The following is a 14,763-nucleotide window of genomic DNA, read 5'->3' as shown; positions in this document are numbered from 1 at the left end:
AGATAAGCTAATTAAGCTCCAAGCAAAGAACTTGTACATGAAGCTCAATTTCATAGACTTGCATTACAGCAATGGCTGGTTATAAACTTTAAAAAGCACTATAAGATTGCAAAAAGGAGGATTATTAAAGATAGCAGATCTATCAACCTGCAGACTATTAAAGGTTAGCAGAAGTTGCTAAAAATAATGAGCAAGTACAACTTGAGAATTATATGCAACATAGATGAAATCTGTTTATCTCCCACTCAATGTATAATAGCAAGGTTGAGGCTGAAGTTTTAAACGTGAAAACATGTACGTCGGATGTTCAGCACCGCTTTCCTGTAAGCCTTGAAGTTTGACAATGGCATTTGGAATGTTGAGCATGATTCCACTGATTTTCCAAACACCATTGTCAAACTTCTAGGCTTACAGGAAAGCAGCGCTGAACGTCCGACGTACACATTTTCGTGTTTAAAACTTCGGCCTCAACCTCACTATTGTCTTCTCAAGAAGTGAAGGAATCAAAATAGCTAAGAAGAGGATTACACTGATAAAAGTAACAAGAAAAAAAATGATAGTAATTGGAAAATCAAAGAAACCTTGGTGTCTCAACCATTTCAATCCAAGACTTTATGTCCATTATCACTGGAACAAAAAAAAATGCTGGATGACATCAACCATATCTCCCAAGGTACCTTGGAAAATAAGTCTGATGGAATAGTTGACTTTTCTTTAGAGGCTTCTTATCTGCCTCGATATGTAAAATGTTAAAAATCTTCTCTCTAGTGATGGCACAATTAAAAAAATTTACATGTAATAAAATATAAATTTTTAAAAATTGTTTTTAAAAATGTTTTGTCTCTTTCTAAGAATTTTTAATAATTTTTATAAATTTGTACTTATTGTCCTGGTCATTTTTATCAAATTTTCAATTATGTTTAGACTTGATGACTTGTTGGGTCACTCTAAAGTCTGAAGATTATGTGCAGTTAAATCAAGATTGCTTCTTTTGAAGAATGAATACATTGTCTTATTCAAATATATAATCTATATCCCTCTTTATATTTTAGTAATTTAATTGAAGAACTTGCTAGTAAACCAATAAAGTTGGTAATATAAAACTATTGTTAAACTTAACTATGGGAGATTAAAATTTTACTTTTATACTTTTTTATTTTCTAATAATTAAAAGATGTTATTAAATTATATTTCAATAAACAATATAGAATATTTTTTAACCAGTTAGTACATATTTCTAGCAAAAATCATTATTATAAAATATGAATTCAAATGTAAATAGTAAATAGGTATGTATGTATGTATGTATGTATGTATGTAGTCTCAAATTTAGATTTGGCAGAGGCCTCATCTTCAATCTGGCACTGTTTATAAGACCTACCACCAATCAGTATCAAATAATGAAATATATTTTAGTGTATTTAAGTATGAAAAATAATTTCTTGACTGAGCAAGTTACAATAAAAGCAAAACTACTTCAAAGCATTTCATCAATGTTTTTATTAAGAGTGATTATAAAATTCATACAATAATAATCCAAGTATTAGAGTATAAAAACAAAACCTATCATGCCAGATTATTTTCAAGCAGCATTTAAGTTAATTTTTACTTTCCCAGCCATTATTTATAACAGAGGGAAAGTATGGTAATCAGTCAAAAAATGACCCTTGAAGATTTTTACATTTTTGGACTCAGGGGAGTTTGAAACATTGAGAAATGCAAAAAAATTTGGGGAGTTTTTTGCATATATGTTAATGTGTGTGAGGAGCACAATTTTGTTTGAAGCTTAATAACTCCTATGTTTTTGTCAAAAATTTCTTAAATTTTGCAAGGAGGTTTGTGTATTATGGGGATTGATGCTATTAAAGTTTGGTGATTAAGGGTCGAGGGGGTGGGGAGATAAAGGAAGCAGCATGTATCTCCAGTAGGGTCGGACTTAATGACAATGAGCGTTACAATTATTATTATCATTTACATTTTTTTATAAAACCCATCCCCACCCTCAAAATGAACCTTTTTACCATTTTATAATAGTTAAAAATATAAAAAGTTCTTTTAATAAAATATACCAAATGACACAATCAAATGTTGCTGGGAAAGTTAAGCAATTCTTTGCTGGATTTCTAATTAATTAAATGTTAAGATTAGGTACAAATATAAGCATCCAAACCCAATAGTTATATGTTAAAGCCAAACAATTTCTGAATTATATTGGGCTATATTACTATTAGTAATTAAATGCTAAGTAATTTAATTAAAGCACTACAGGCAGACATTAGATGCCATTTTACTAAAATATTAATAAAATATTAATTAATTTAGAAGGTTCTGGAAGATAAGAACTCTCACTTACCATATGGTCATGTTGCCAGTTATGCTACCTGAACCTTCGTCCAATCCTCGCCTCCAGAATTTATTAATTTAGATATTAGAACTTATTAAATTTAGCAAGAGATGGCATCTAATGTCTGTGTCTAGTGCCAAATTACTTAGCATTTAATTACTGATACTAGTAATAACATAGCTCAATACAATTCAACAATCATTTGGCTTTCATGTTGAAATTCAGTTTAAAAGTTTTGATATACTGTACTTCAAAGAAATTCATTAAAAATTTCTAATTTTCAAAATTCTGAATTATTTTACTTCTCTCATATTTATAAAAATAAAATTTGGAATGAACAACATTAATTGCTATTATTTTTTAATATATTTATCTACTCTTCTCATATTAACGAAAGTGATTACAGTAATACCCCGAACTTACGTGATAGGTGGAACCAAGCGATAACGGCGTAAGTCAAATTCGCATAAGTCGGGGTATAATTTCGCATATAAATACATACAAATTATTTTTAATTGGGGCCGGAGACTAAAGAAAACAATAATTTAGAAAAAAATGTTTAATAAAATCTTAGATAATACATATGTATAACAAATTATATTATTAAAATTGTAAACCAAAGTTATTTTTATGTAGAAGGCTTCATAAAATCTAACAAATTCATCTGACGGCTCAAAGATTTTTTTTTCCTCCCACAAAAGTTCCTCGTAGCATGCTAATAATTTTTTTATTTCTCGTTTTGTAGAAGAAATGCGCTCTTCGTTGAAGTCTATATTTTCTAAAATTTATAACCCCTTTTCAATTGAACTGAGGCCTTCTGTCAAGTTTTCACAGCTTCGAGAATTTTTTCTTTACCTTCTATAATTGTTCTGACCGTCGATTCCGGTTAATCAAACTTCTTTGCCAATTCACAAATTTTCATTTTTGTATCAAAGTCTTTAATAATGTTAACTTTACACTCCAAAGATAAAGTTTTTCTTTTCTTGTTTGATGCAGAAGAATCAGTTCTACCTCGTTTGGATGTCATAGTAGAGTCTCTCAAGTCTCCATAGATTTAACAAACACAGAAATAAATAACACAAAATAAACTGTAGCTATGCATCGATTCCGCGCGACACATCCGAACATGTAAGCTGAACAATAGTGTGGGGGGAGTGAGTAATCAAGAGTTGCGTGGCGCTCAAACAAAAGACAAATCGACGAGATTTGAAAATCTCGTAACTCCGGGTTCGCATAAGTCAGGGTAGTGTAAGTCTGTAACTATTGTGTCTAATGTTAGTTTTTGCAAATAAATTATTTTTACAAATGAATTATCCAAATTATGTATTTACAGTATTTCTTTATTTCTGTAATGACTAATTTTTAGCTAGCTACTATATACAGTATCCTCTCATTTATGTGACTTTCTCAGTTATGAGACATTTTTCACTGGTCCTGGCTGAAGGCTATGGAAAATAATGTCTAAAATCTCTCATTTGAACAACTTTCAGTTCTACTACACCCATACAAATTTTTTAGACTAATGTATTTTTCCCTCACTTTACCATCATGATTGTCAATCACAAGAACAGAGTGGAATCACTTTGTCATAAGTCAAACAGATGCCTAGGAAGGTAAGAAAGCAGAGAGGATTATCATACTAGACATAATATCTGTTTTTAGAAAGAGAATGGCTGCTGGTTATATGTTTAGATAAAACAAGTGGTAACGTCAAAACCCTTTAGCAATCATTGTCATGTATGTCGAGTCTATTGTTACATTCCCCTAAAGTTGTTGCCAGGTATGTATTGATTAATAACTTTGGTATGAATTTTGTGTCAGGCCACAATTATTTGCATGCATATTTTTTAAATTTTGACAAATTAAGCTTCCCTGACATGTATTCTATCTAACTATTATGTCAAAGTAACCTTCAGATGCCAATTAAATTTCTAAAATCCACATACTTCCAGTTTCTGACTTATGGAGCTTTTAACAAAGAATGAGCAATTACTTATTGTGACATCATCACAATGCCAAGCTGCAATTTTTAATCATATTTTTAATTTATTTAATTTAAAATATATGCGCTCCACATCAAATTAGTACCGTAGTGTCTTGCCCCTGTACATCATACTTTTCCTTTAATAATAGTGTCTTGCCTGTCATCTATTAACTGCCTTCAGGAAAGAACTTTTAAATTAAAATAATGTGACTTCCATTTGCATCAGCAGTTTGTATATAGTTAATCAGGGCTTCCTGCCAAGGTTTCCATATCTGATCTCAGGTTTCATCTATCTAACTCCGTTCTCAAGATTATTGAAAGACAGATGGACAGACAGTTGGACAACAAAAGAAATTTATAGGTCTACAATTTTTTCAAATTGTAGCCCAAAAATACAGTACTGTACTTGGCCATGCAGGCCCACTTTTACAGCAAAACTCGGATATGTACATTAATTTCTGAGTGACATGGGTAGCAACGTTGCCAAATTTAACTTTGTATTTTGAATTTAAAAGAAATAGTGCTTAGCAATCAATACTGAAAGGGTTACAGTTATATTTTTAACATTTTTCATTCAAATTGGTCAATCTCTTGTTTGTACAAGTCTCTCACTTATAAAACTTTTAGAATCATTAGTCCTTTTAGAGTCATATAACTGAGAGATTACTGTATATGGATTTTATTGGACTGCAATTTGAAAAACCTGTAGACATAAATTCCCACTGTTGTCCATCTCTGTCCTTCCTTAATCTCGAGAACAAAGTTAGATACATAAAAATCAAGACCAGATATAGAAAGCTTAGGGGCAGGAGGCTCCAATTAACTACATACGAACTTACAATGCAAATCGAAAGTCATGTTATTTAAATTCAAAAATTTTTCCCTGAAAGGAGTTAGTTAGATGACCAGCACAACTCTATTGCAAATGAAAAGTATGATATAATGGGACAGTACTAATTTGAGGTAAAGAGCATATATTTTAAATTAAATAAATTTAAAATATTATTAAAAGTTGAAGCCCAGCATTATGACAATGTCACAATAAATAATTGCTCATTTTTATTTAAAATTTTCAATTAAATTCCATATGTCCAGTCATCAAATCCATTTCAATGAGAATGTTTTTATTTTAATGTAATCTTTTTAATGTAGAAATATATACATTAATAGTCTTAAAAATTTTACTTTTATGTACAAAATGATTAAACTTTTTAAAATCTAAAATGTTCAAATTCTGTTGTTTTTTAAAGCTTATACAAATAACAAAGCTTATACAAAAGCAATATACAAATTTGATGAAAATATTTTAATAAAAAAAAACACTTGATTTTGATTAATTCATTATTATTTTTTATTTAAGTTATAACACTAGTAAAGATAATTTTATTTTAAATAGATTTTAAAATTAATTTATCAAATAAAGAAATTATTTTTTATTTATCATATCACTCAAAAAATTCTACTCATGTAATAGGCTACACAAAAATTGAATCCAGAAACATTTACTATAATCAAATCTTTATTCTTGCTTTGTTTTCCTCAAATATTCATTTTTCCATTAATGTAACAAAATATAGAAACTGGAGGAAATGTCAGAAAATTAATTAACACCTTAGAAAGCAACTCCAGCAAAAATTAATGAAACAAAATAAGTTTTTTCTCCATGTTTCTCATGTTAAATCATTTTTCTTATGACATATTTAAAATAAATCTTTTTTTATATTACAATTTTTGTAAAATTATTATAAAAATTTTATTATTATGCTAATTTTTCACTGTGCCTCATTTAGTTTTCATATTCCTCTCATCTGCACAGAATAGTCAAGAGGGGGCTGGGTTTTTTCCCCAGGCCCAGAGAAAATTTAGGGTCCCATAGCAGTTCAACCCTATAAATTAGTAGTGTTATTTTTATTGATAAAAAGTAAAATCTTTAAGACTACTTTTTATCAATAAAGAAACATTTTAAGTATTTCATTTGGTTAAAGAAAAAATGACAAAAAGAGTTCCTCTCTACTCTTGAGACCAATACAAGCACTCGATGGTCAGATATACAATAGTGTTTACAACACTTTTTAATAACCTATTTGAAGTTAAATAGTCCCTGCAATCCACAGGGACTAACAGATGCAATAATTTGTAAAAAATTATTATTTATGTTAATATAATTTTTTGCAAACAATTTCAGATGAGTTACTTTTAAATTTTAACACCGAGGATTGCTCAAAAACTTAAAATTATACAAATTATATTAATTATAAGCAATTTACAATGTATTTTGTCAATACGACCAAAAAAATTGAATGGATAACAATGGCAGATAAATTACATTAACATATTTTTCAACATATCTCTATTAGCAAAACTTAGTTTCTGATATTTTTTGTTAAAGTAGATGGCAAATGCTAAGTAGATAATATAAAGGTTTATTTTTTTATAATTACAGATAAAATATTTTAATAGTTTCATTAATTAATCTGTTACTTTTAATTTTTGTAATAATACAAAATTCTTAAAATTGATTCTTATTTTTATATTTAATAAGCATCTAATTTTCTGTATAAATTTTTATATTTTAATCTAATAATTTACAATATGATTATGTAATATTATATTTATAACTGTATAATATTATAACAATATACAGTATTATATATTTATATGCAATTTATTAAAAATTTTTTAAGACAAACTTATTTAAACAAATGTAGACACAGGTGCAAGAAAATTGACTACCTTAATAGAACAAGTATAGAAGGATATTAAGTTTCTAGTAAAAATATCTAACAAGTTACATTAGAATACAAACACTTTACATATTATGGGAATAAAAAATTAATTTAGTAAGATAAACTTATGTTTATTTTTAGTAAAAGAATAATTTAGGAAATAAAAGAATTAATTATAAATATCCTCAACTATTTATTATTACATATTCATAAATGAATACTTATCTAATTTCTTTTTTAAAAAATGACTTAATGCTTTAGTAATTAATTTTTAAGAATTTATAATTTCTATATTTGTTCAAATGTCTACAGTATTATTATAATCAATTATAATTTAAACTTAATAAGAGTAAGAATTTAGAGTAAGTAATCTAGATCGCTTGATGACTTTAATAGTATAATAGTTAGCAAATTAAATATTGAATCATGGCACATTGATTATTAAATAAATTTTAATTAAAATTTGTTCTTCTTACATTAAAAAATAAAATTTTAAAATCTAATCCTAAAAATAAATATTTTTTACATAACATTTCTTGAATGAACCATTCATCATATAAATTGTAATGCATTTCAAGAAAATTTTTTCTCTTCTCTATGTTATGTAATATGAATCCTAAAAAGGATTTCAAATGTTCAAAGATTTTCATTTAGATATACTATTATTTTTAATGAACCTATTTAATTTCTATTCAAAAGAAAGAAAGATGGAGGTGGCGGAGGTCAGAATGTTGAGACAGATGTGTGGAATGTCAAGGAAGGATAGAATAAGAAACAAGTTTATTTAAAGGTTCTGTTAAAAGGTGGGTCCCTTGAGCAGGAAGATGCAAGAATGCAGGTTGAGAAGGTTTGGCCACGTAAAGTGTAGTAGTAAAGATTATGTTGGAAAGGGGGTTGGAAAATTGATAGTGAAAAGAAGGAGGAAGAGAGGAAGACCAAGCCTACAATGGAAAGATAAGGTGGAGGAAGACTCGAATCAGTGGGGACTCAAGAGAGACGATGCCCTCGATAGGAAGAAATAGAGGAAACGTGTTAGAGAAGAAAACGCCGATCCCATATAAACAGGGGAAAAGGGCGACGATAAAAATGATGATGATTTAATTTCTACATATTTATATAACAAGGAATCTTACCTTAAACTTATAGCAAACCATATTTAATTTATTATAATGCATTTTACTTTAAATTAAAGAACAAATCACAAAAAATGCTAAAATTATTACTAATTAATAATTTTGTAAATATTCCTGTATCATTCATTTACATCCACATAGTAACAGGAATGTTAAAATATGTAATTTTTATACACAATATTATATTATTAAAAATTATTACTAACAAAATATTTTTCTATGTGGTTACCTACAATGATTACATAACTGTATTTTCAAAATTTCTTCTATATAACATCTTTAATCCATTAAATTTAAATGTGGTGATTCTTTTTTTGTTTCGAATAGTTAAATTTTGATAATTCAACAATTATTTCCTGGTTCACTTTTTATACATATATATTTATATTTTTAAGCTCAATTTAGCAAAACAGATTTTTATCTAAAATATACAACTACAAATTAACTATTCCTTCAATATAATTATATCATTCTCATAAAGACAAGTTTGGTTTTAAAACTATTTTTACGTATATTAATATAATTCTTATTTTAATTTTTTTACTTACAACACAGGAAAAGATTTACCCCTTTTTTTCTAATAACCTGAAATAAAGTTGTGTATCTACCAACTTGTTTTTTTTTTTATCTGTTTTTAAAATTTGCCAACCATATATTATAATCTAATCTCTTCAAGTAGAATGTTTAAAGATAATAAATATTTCATTTTTTTTTTTTTTTTTTGTTTTTATATAACAAATACTTGACTTAAATCATCAAAATTTTACACTACTTCTATAATATATGTGTTAAAATTTACTGTAAAATAACTGTTGTATTATACGATAACAAAACTTACTTTTAACACGAACTCGGGCGATTTCGATAAAACATAAGCATTTTCCCCCTTCTACTGCATTTAAATCACTTCAAAAAGTATTTGGCATATGAAAATTATAAATACACCGTAATCCAGTTGTATTGAGCATTAATCCACTGTCACAAATCGAACTGTATGTCCCGTTGTTAATGATTTTTACCTATTTCTTGCCATTTTTCACCGTGTTCTTCACACACGAATATACACATATCTTTTTTTTTTTATTTACGACAACGTGTGAAGCAAAATTCACGCAGACGAAACAACTCGTACTTCATTTAGTGTAATGCCCTCTGTTGGATGAAGTTGGCAACAGTATAATACCGTGTTTTAAATTATAAAAACCGAACAGAATAAATAATTTCAGCCGTTTCGGTGTTTTTATTATTTTAATTGCGAATTTTTTACTATATAACGTAATTTTATCGCAAATTTTAGACTCCGTTTAGATTGTTACGTAATAGAGAGTGGATTACTAGAGATAAACGCGTACTCGTAAATGTCTATTTTCGTAATTATCACACGTTAACAGAAAAAGAGTTCATTTTTAAAATTAAAATATTGAATATATGTATCTAAACTTGGTATACAATAAATTATAATATATTATTTGAAATTTGGAAATGATGATCATAAAATTGTCCCCTGTGGGAATTGTTAAATGAAGAAAATGCTAGCATATAGGCCTATATTTAGTTCTTCATAGAAATCTTTATGAAACAGCTTATATGATATAGTATACAAGTTTTTGGATCAAGCAAACCGCATTTTAAAGTTAGGTTAATTGCGTGAAATTTCAATAGCTCAGTAATAGAAATAATAGCTCGAAATTTAAAGCTATAATATTAAAAAATTGGGGAAATGTTACACTAAGATAGGTTACTAAATCCTATATAACTTTAATAGAGTAATGTTGTATAGGATCTTTAACCTATGTTAAGATCAATCATTTTTAAACCGTGAGCACTATGTGAGTAGGTCTGGTCCTGGTCCCATACAAGACCATCGAGATCTTGAATGGGACCAGGAGTAGAACGGACTATTTTTGCCCTTTTAGCGGGCTTTTTTTTTAACCATTTTATGAAGAAATAAAATGCGTAGAATGCTTCCTTATTCATAAAAATCAGTCTTAAAGCTTTCTCTTTTTGTTAGAGAATTTCTTAGTATAGATATACGAATCACTATGGACCTTCGGGCGGGGGAAAAATTTCCAGCTCCTCCTTCTCCATAGCCCTGTAACTGTTTTATCACTGATGGAAAACGGAAAATGTTAATTTGCGTAACATTAATCGATTTTCAATTAAAGTTTGTGTATTCAGCGTGTTCATGTTAAAATTAGCAATAGATAAACATCTTTGTATTTTCTTAATACCATATATAATAACTTTGATATAAAATGTAAACGTTTATTAATAGCACAGGTCTGCAAGTAAAAAACTGCAGAAGATTTTTATACCATTTTCTTATAGATTTCAACTTGGTAAAAACGAAAAAAAAATACCAAAAGAATTCCATCTCGTCAATTTTTTTTTTTTTTTTTTTTTTTTTTGTTACATTCAAGTTTTTGTTTGTATTTAGCGTAAAATTTAGGTTGTGTAATTTCTCCCGACAGCTTCTGTTATGTTTGTGGTGAATACACAGTGAAAAGGCAACAAGAAACATAAGTGAGTTTGTGAAGAAAGTTTATTTATTTTGCGTATTTCAAATTGAAACTTAGAGATCAAGACAAAGCATGGGCTTCGCATAAGGTGTGCAGAAGATGCAAGGAAGATCTTCGTTTGTGGTTTAAGGATAAGAAAAACTCATTTCGTTTTGGCATTCCTATGATATGTCGTAAACATAAAAATCACAAAACCGACTGCTACTTCTGTTCGGTAAATGTTGAAGGATTTAATACAAAAAATAAAAAAAAAATATTTTACCCTAATCTTGACTCAGCTATTCGTTCAGTGTCCCATGGTTCTGAAATACCAGTTCCACAGCCACCTTCTAATTCAGATGACATCCTGAGTAAGTCAAAGGACTCAGACACATTAGCTTCCCAAAACGAATCTAGCCCAGATTTTTCTGTTGACGAAGGATCTCAACTTTTTCTCAGAGTGAGCGAACGACCTAGTAAGAGACTTATGTCTTTCAAAAGATGCAGCCGAATTGCTAGGATCAAGACTAAAAAACTAAAACCTGCTATCATCTGGGACCTCATTTTCGTGGTACAGGCATTGAGAGAGAGAATTTACTGAGTTTTTCTCAAAAGAGGGAAATCTGGTTTATTGTAATGATGTTCAATTTTTTTGGAAATACTAAGAACCCTGACTACAAAACCATTGTACAACGCATGCTGGCAGCGTATGAAGCTCAAGGATGCAAGATTAGCTTAAAAGTTCATTTCTTACACTCCCATATTGACTATTTTCTCGAAAATTTGGGAGCCTACAGTGAAGAACAGGGTGAAAGATTTCACCAGGATGTCCGTGATATCGAGAGACGTTACCAAGGAAAATGGGATGTCAATATGTTAGCTGACTACTGTTTGATGCTGAATCGAAAAACCAGAGAAGGAAATCGGAAACGAGTTCGGAGAAGCATCAAAGAGAAGAAAAAAGAGTAGACTTAAAATTGTGTATAAATATCAGAAACAATTTTTTGATTAGTTGTAAGAAAATATAATATATTTAGTTCATTGTAATAAATAAGAGTTTTTATCAAAAATTTGTTTTTATTTTGCAAAAAAACCTATACGTGATGGGATGTTACAGAAGTCATTTTTAGAATTTCCGATCTTTAAAACATATAATTCAGCAAAAATATCCCATGCAACTGGAAAAAAAAAATGTTTTTTGCAGACCTGTGTCTGTGTAGTTAATAGAATATTAATCATAAAATTATAATTTACTTATATTTTTTCTGCGAATATTTTATGAAATATTTTAAAAAAATTAATAAAATGTTGACATTGTATATCTAATAAAATAAGATAAATTATTAGATAAAAATTATTATTATTATTATTACCGCAATTAAATAAACTAATTATTACATAAAATAATTAAATACAGGTAATAAAAATCATACAGAGAATGATAATTTAAAGTATATATAGCTATACTGTGTGTGCACAAAAATAATATAAAAGGTAACCAGTTTGGGCGAGTATAATTTGAAAGCTGTCATAATAAACTCGACAATTGTATTAAATTCAAATTCGGCTACAACGGAGAAGGCGGGAGTTTCGTTCGATGGTGTTGTCACGTGACAAAAGTGAAAATTAAACTGTCTTTTATAGTTAAATCTACTAAGTGTTATTGCGTTGTTTAAAAATGCACCTGTATTGCTTACAGCTGTACAAGCACTACGGATACATTTTCAGATAACGTCAAACACGTGTATGCAGAGTCAACCGTCAGGACTGTCATGGACTTTTCCTCAAAGTACACAGCAATTCAGCCGAAACAAGGGCATCTTTCTCAAGATTACGATTATGATCACCGGAGTGTTGCTTTATGATAGATCCTGTTTTTTGAAATGTGTAATAACAGCTGTTATACTCTCAAAATTTGCATATCAACTTAACACATTAAACATGTTGCTCCATTGTCAGTGCCGTTTTCACTTCTGTCACATGGCAAATTATTCTATGAAACTCTCGCCTTACTTCGTCATTGTGTGCACCTAACGTCAGAGCAGTCTTCATTTCATATGATAATAGGTAAACGTTCGTAATATATTTTGAATAAATCTCATAGAGTCAAGTATAAAGTGATTCTTTTACAAAGCCTACTTCTTGGCGTACTTTTTGGTTGTTCCAAAAAAGGATTTGCATAGAAAATAGCATTTAGTTTCATTCCTTCCCACACAACAACCTAAAATTAATGCAGGAATTGCTTGTTAAAATCAAACGAGAGAATTTTAAACCGACGAAAAATACAAGAATTTGTACAATTTACTTTGAAGAACGTTGTTTTATACTATACATCGATATATTTTTAAAGCGAGTATCATTCAGGCCTGTTTATTTTTCTTTGTACCTGTACATTAGGATTCATTCATTAACCACAGGTTCTGGTTTAAAAGAAGGAGTATGTGAAAACACCACAAAAGACAATAGATGGCCTAGGGCTTCGCAAATTTGGTACTATAATTTAGTATTTAAATCATCAAATTAATCATTGAAAATATAATTGTATTGATATCTGTCGTATCTTTTGAACGATCATTTTCAAAATTAAATTCGATCAAGAATTCGACAGTTTGTCAAGAAAGACTTTTTCACTTTCGATCTTGTTCATTGAAAGAGGTATTAGTGAAGAACTGGACTTTTTTTTTTTTTTTTTTTTTTTGCTTGATCAATTCAACTCTGAAGCAGGACAGCAGTTTTGTAAATGAATTTCTGTACATCTATTAAATTTTCCAATTCATTGTAGAACTATTGTATACATTTTTATTACTTTATTGTGTGATTCACTGTTTTTATTATATTAAAAATATTTATATTGTAGATCTAAATAATTCTACCCTCTATCCCTATCGCTCTTTTAATGGGCTTTAAAAATAATTTTGCCTAGGCCCTCGCAAATCCTAGGGCCGCTTCTGGAAAAGATCACGTAGAGGGAGGGATTTATATTAATCATAAAGATGTAATACAGATTTTAATGTGTATTAATTAATATAAAAATACAAGTAATATTATAATATTAACAGATACATAAAATATTTAAATTAAAAGTTTTGCATTATTTAATTAAATTATTTAAAACGTTGTCAAATTAGATTTTACATTAGATTAATTAAAGAGGTATATTTATGGCATTTATATCCTTTTATAATTAATGATAATAATATAAATTACATTATAATTTAATTAAAAGACTTGAAGATTAAATAATTAAAATTTAAATCAATTTAGAATTAAATCAAATTTAATTAAAGTTATATAGTGTATTTTCATTTTGAGTAAAGTATAATTTCAAACATTATTTTCGGCATCAATAAACTCGAATGAAGAATTATTTAAACTCATTTAATTTGCTATACTTTTGATTTTCTTGATATTTTAAACTACGTATAGCCTAAGGTTTGTTTTACTCTCAGCTAAAAACTTTTCTTTGAATTATAACTATTTTCTAACTTCTTTTCTTACATTTTAAGTTTAATATAGTAATTAAAATATATATTCATCATATAAATTAAATAGTCATTGTCTGTCTACAAGTTATTAGTAATTACTCTCTTCTAGTCACTGTATTAAATGTATAAATGAATTAATCAAGTTTAAAATGTTTAGGACATTAGCTCTAAAATTATCATATTCTAACAGTGTAAAATAGCATTAAAGGAATTATTAAACTGTATAACAATAAGAAACCAGGATGAAATTTTACTAAGAAACATATTAGAACACAAACAAAAACTTTAGTCATCACAGTTTCAAATATTTGGGTAGAGAAGAGCTTACATAAAAGGATTAACTCAACTGTATGCTTAAAAGGTCGAATTGTAAAGGCATCAAAATCGATAAAGAATTTTTTAAAAAAATTAATATTACATTTGTAAACAATAAAAACAATTTACGGATAATCCTGAAAACAAAAGTATTCATAATTGTATTTAAATAAAATAGCAACAGAAAGTATAATCTAGCATGTAATATTTTTCAAAACAGGAGCATATTAACAGACTATGAAAATACTTTTACGGTTCATTGAACGGTTCTAATCTAA

The 14,763-nt window shown here is 28.2% G+C and overlaps 1 protein-coding gene across 1 annotated transcript in view; it reads right to left on the bottom strand.

Annotated features, from left to right (window-relative positions):
- LOC136976643 (basic helix-loop-helix ARNT-like protein 2) overlaps nucleotides 1-9,422 on the bottom strand; it is a 132,939-nt gene extending 123,517 nt beyond the window's left edge. Inside the window, exon 1 of the mRNA XM_067271990.1 lies at nucleotides 9,026-9,422. The gene's annotated coding sequence lies outside the window, so the exon portion shown is untranslated. The remainder of the gene's footprint in view (nucleotides 1-9,025) is intronic.
- Nucleotides 9,423-14,763: the final 5,341 nt, after the last annotated feature.

The sequence above is a fragment of the Centruroides vittatus genome, unplaced genomic scaffold, assembly GCF_030686945.1.
Source record: "Centruroides vittatus isolate TY-2023 unplaced genomic scaffold, ASM3068694v2 contig_417, whole genome shotgun sequence".
In the NCBI taxonomy this organism is placed as follows: Eukaryota; Metazoa; Arthropoda; class Arachnida; order Scorpiones; family Buthidae; genus Centruroides; species Centruroides vittatus.
This window is presented reverse-complemented; position numbering and strand designations above follow the sequence as displayed.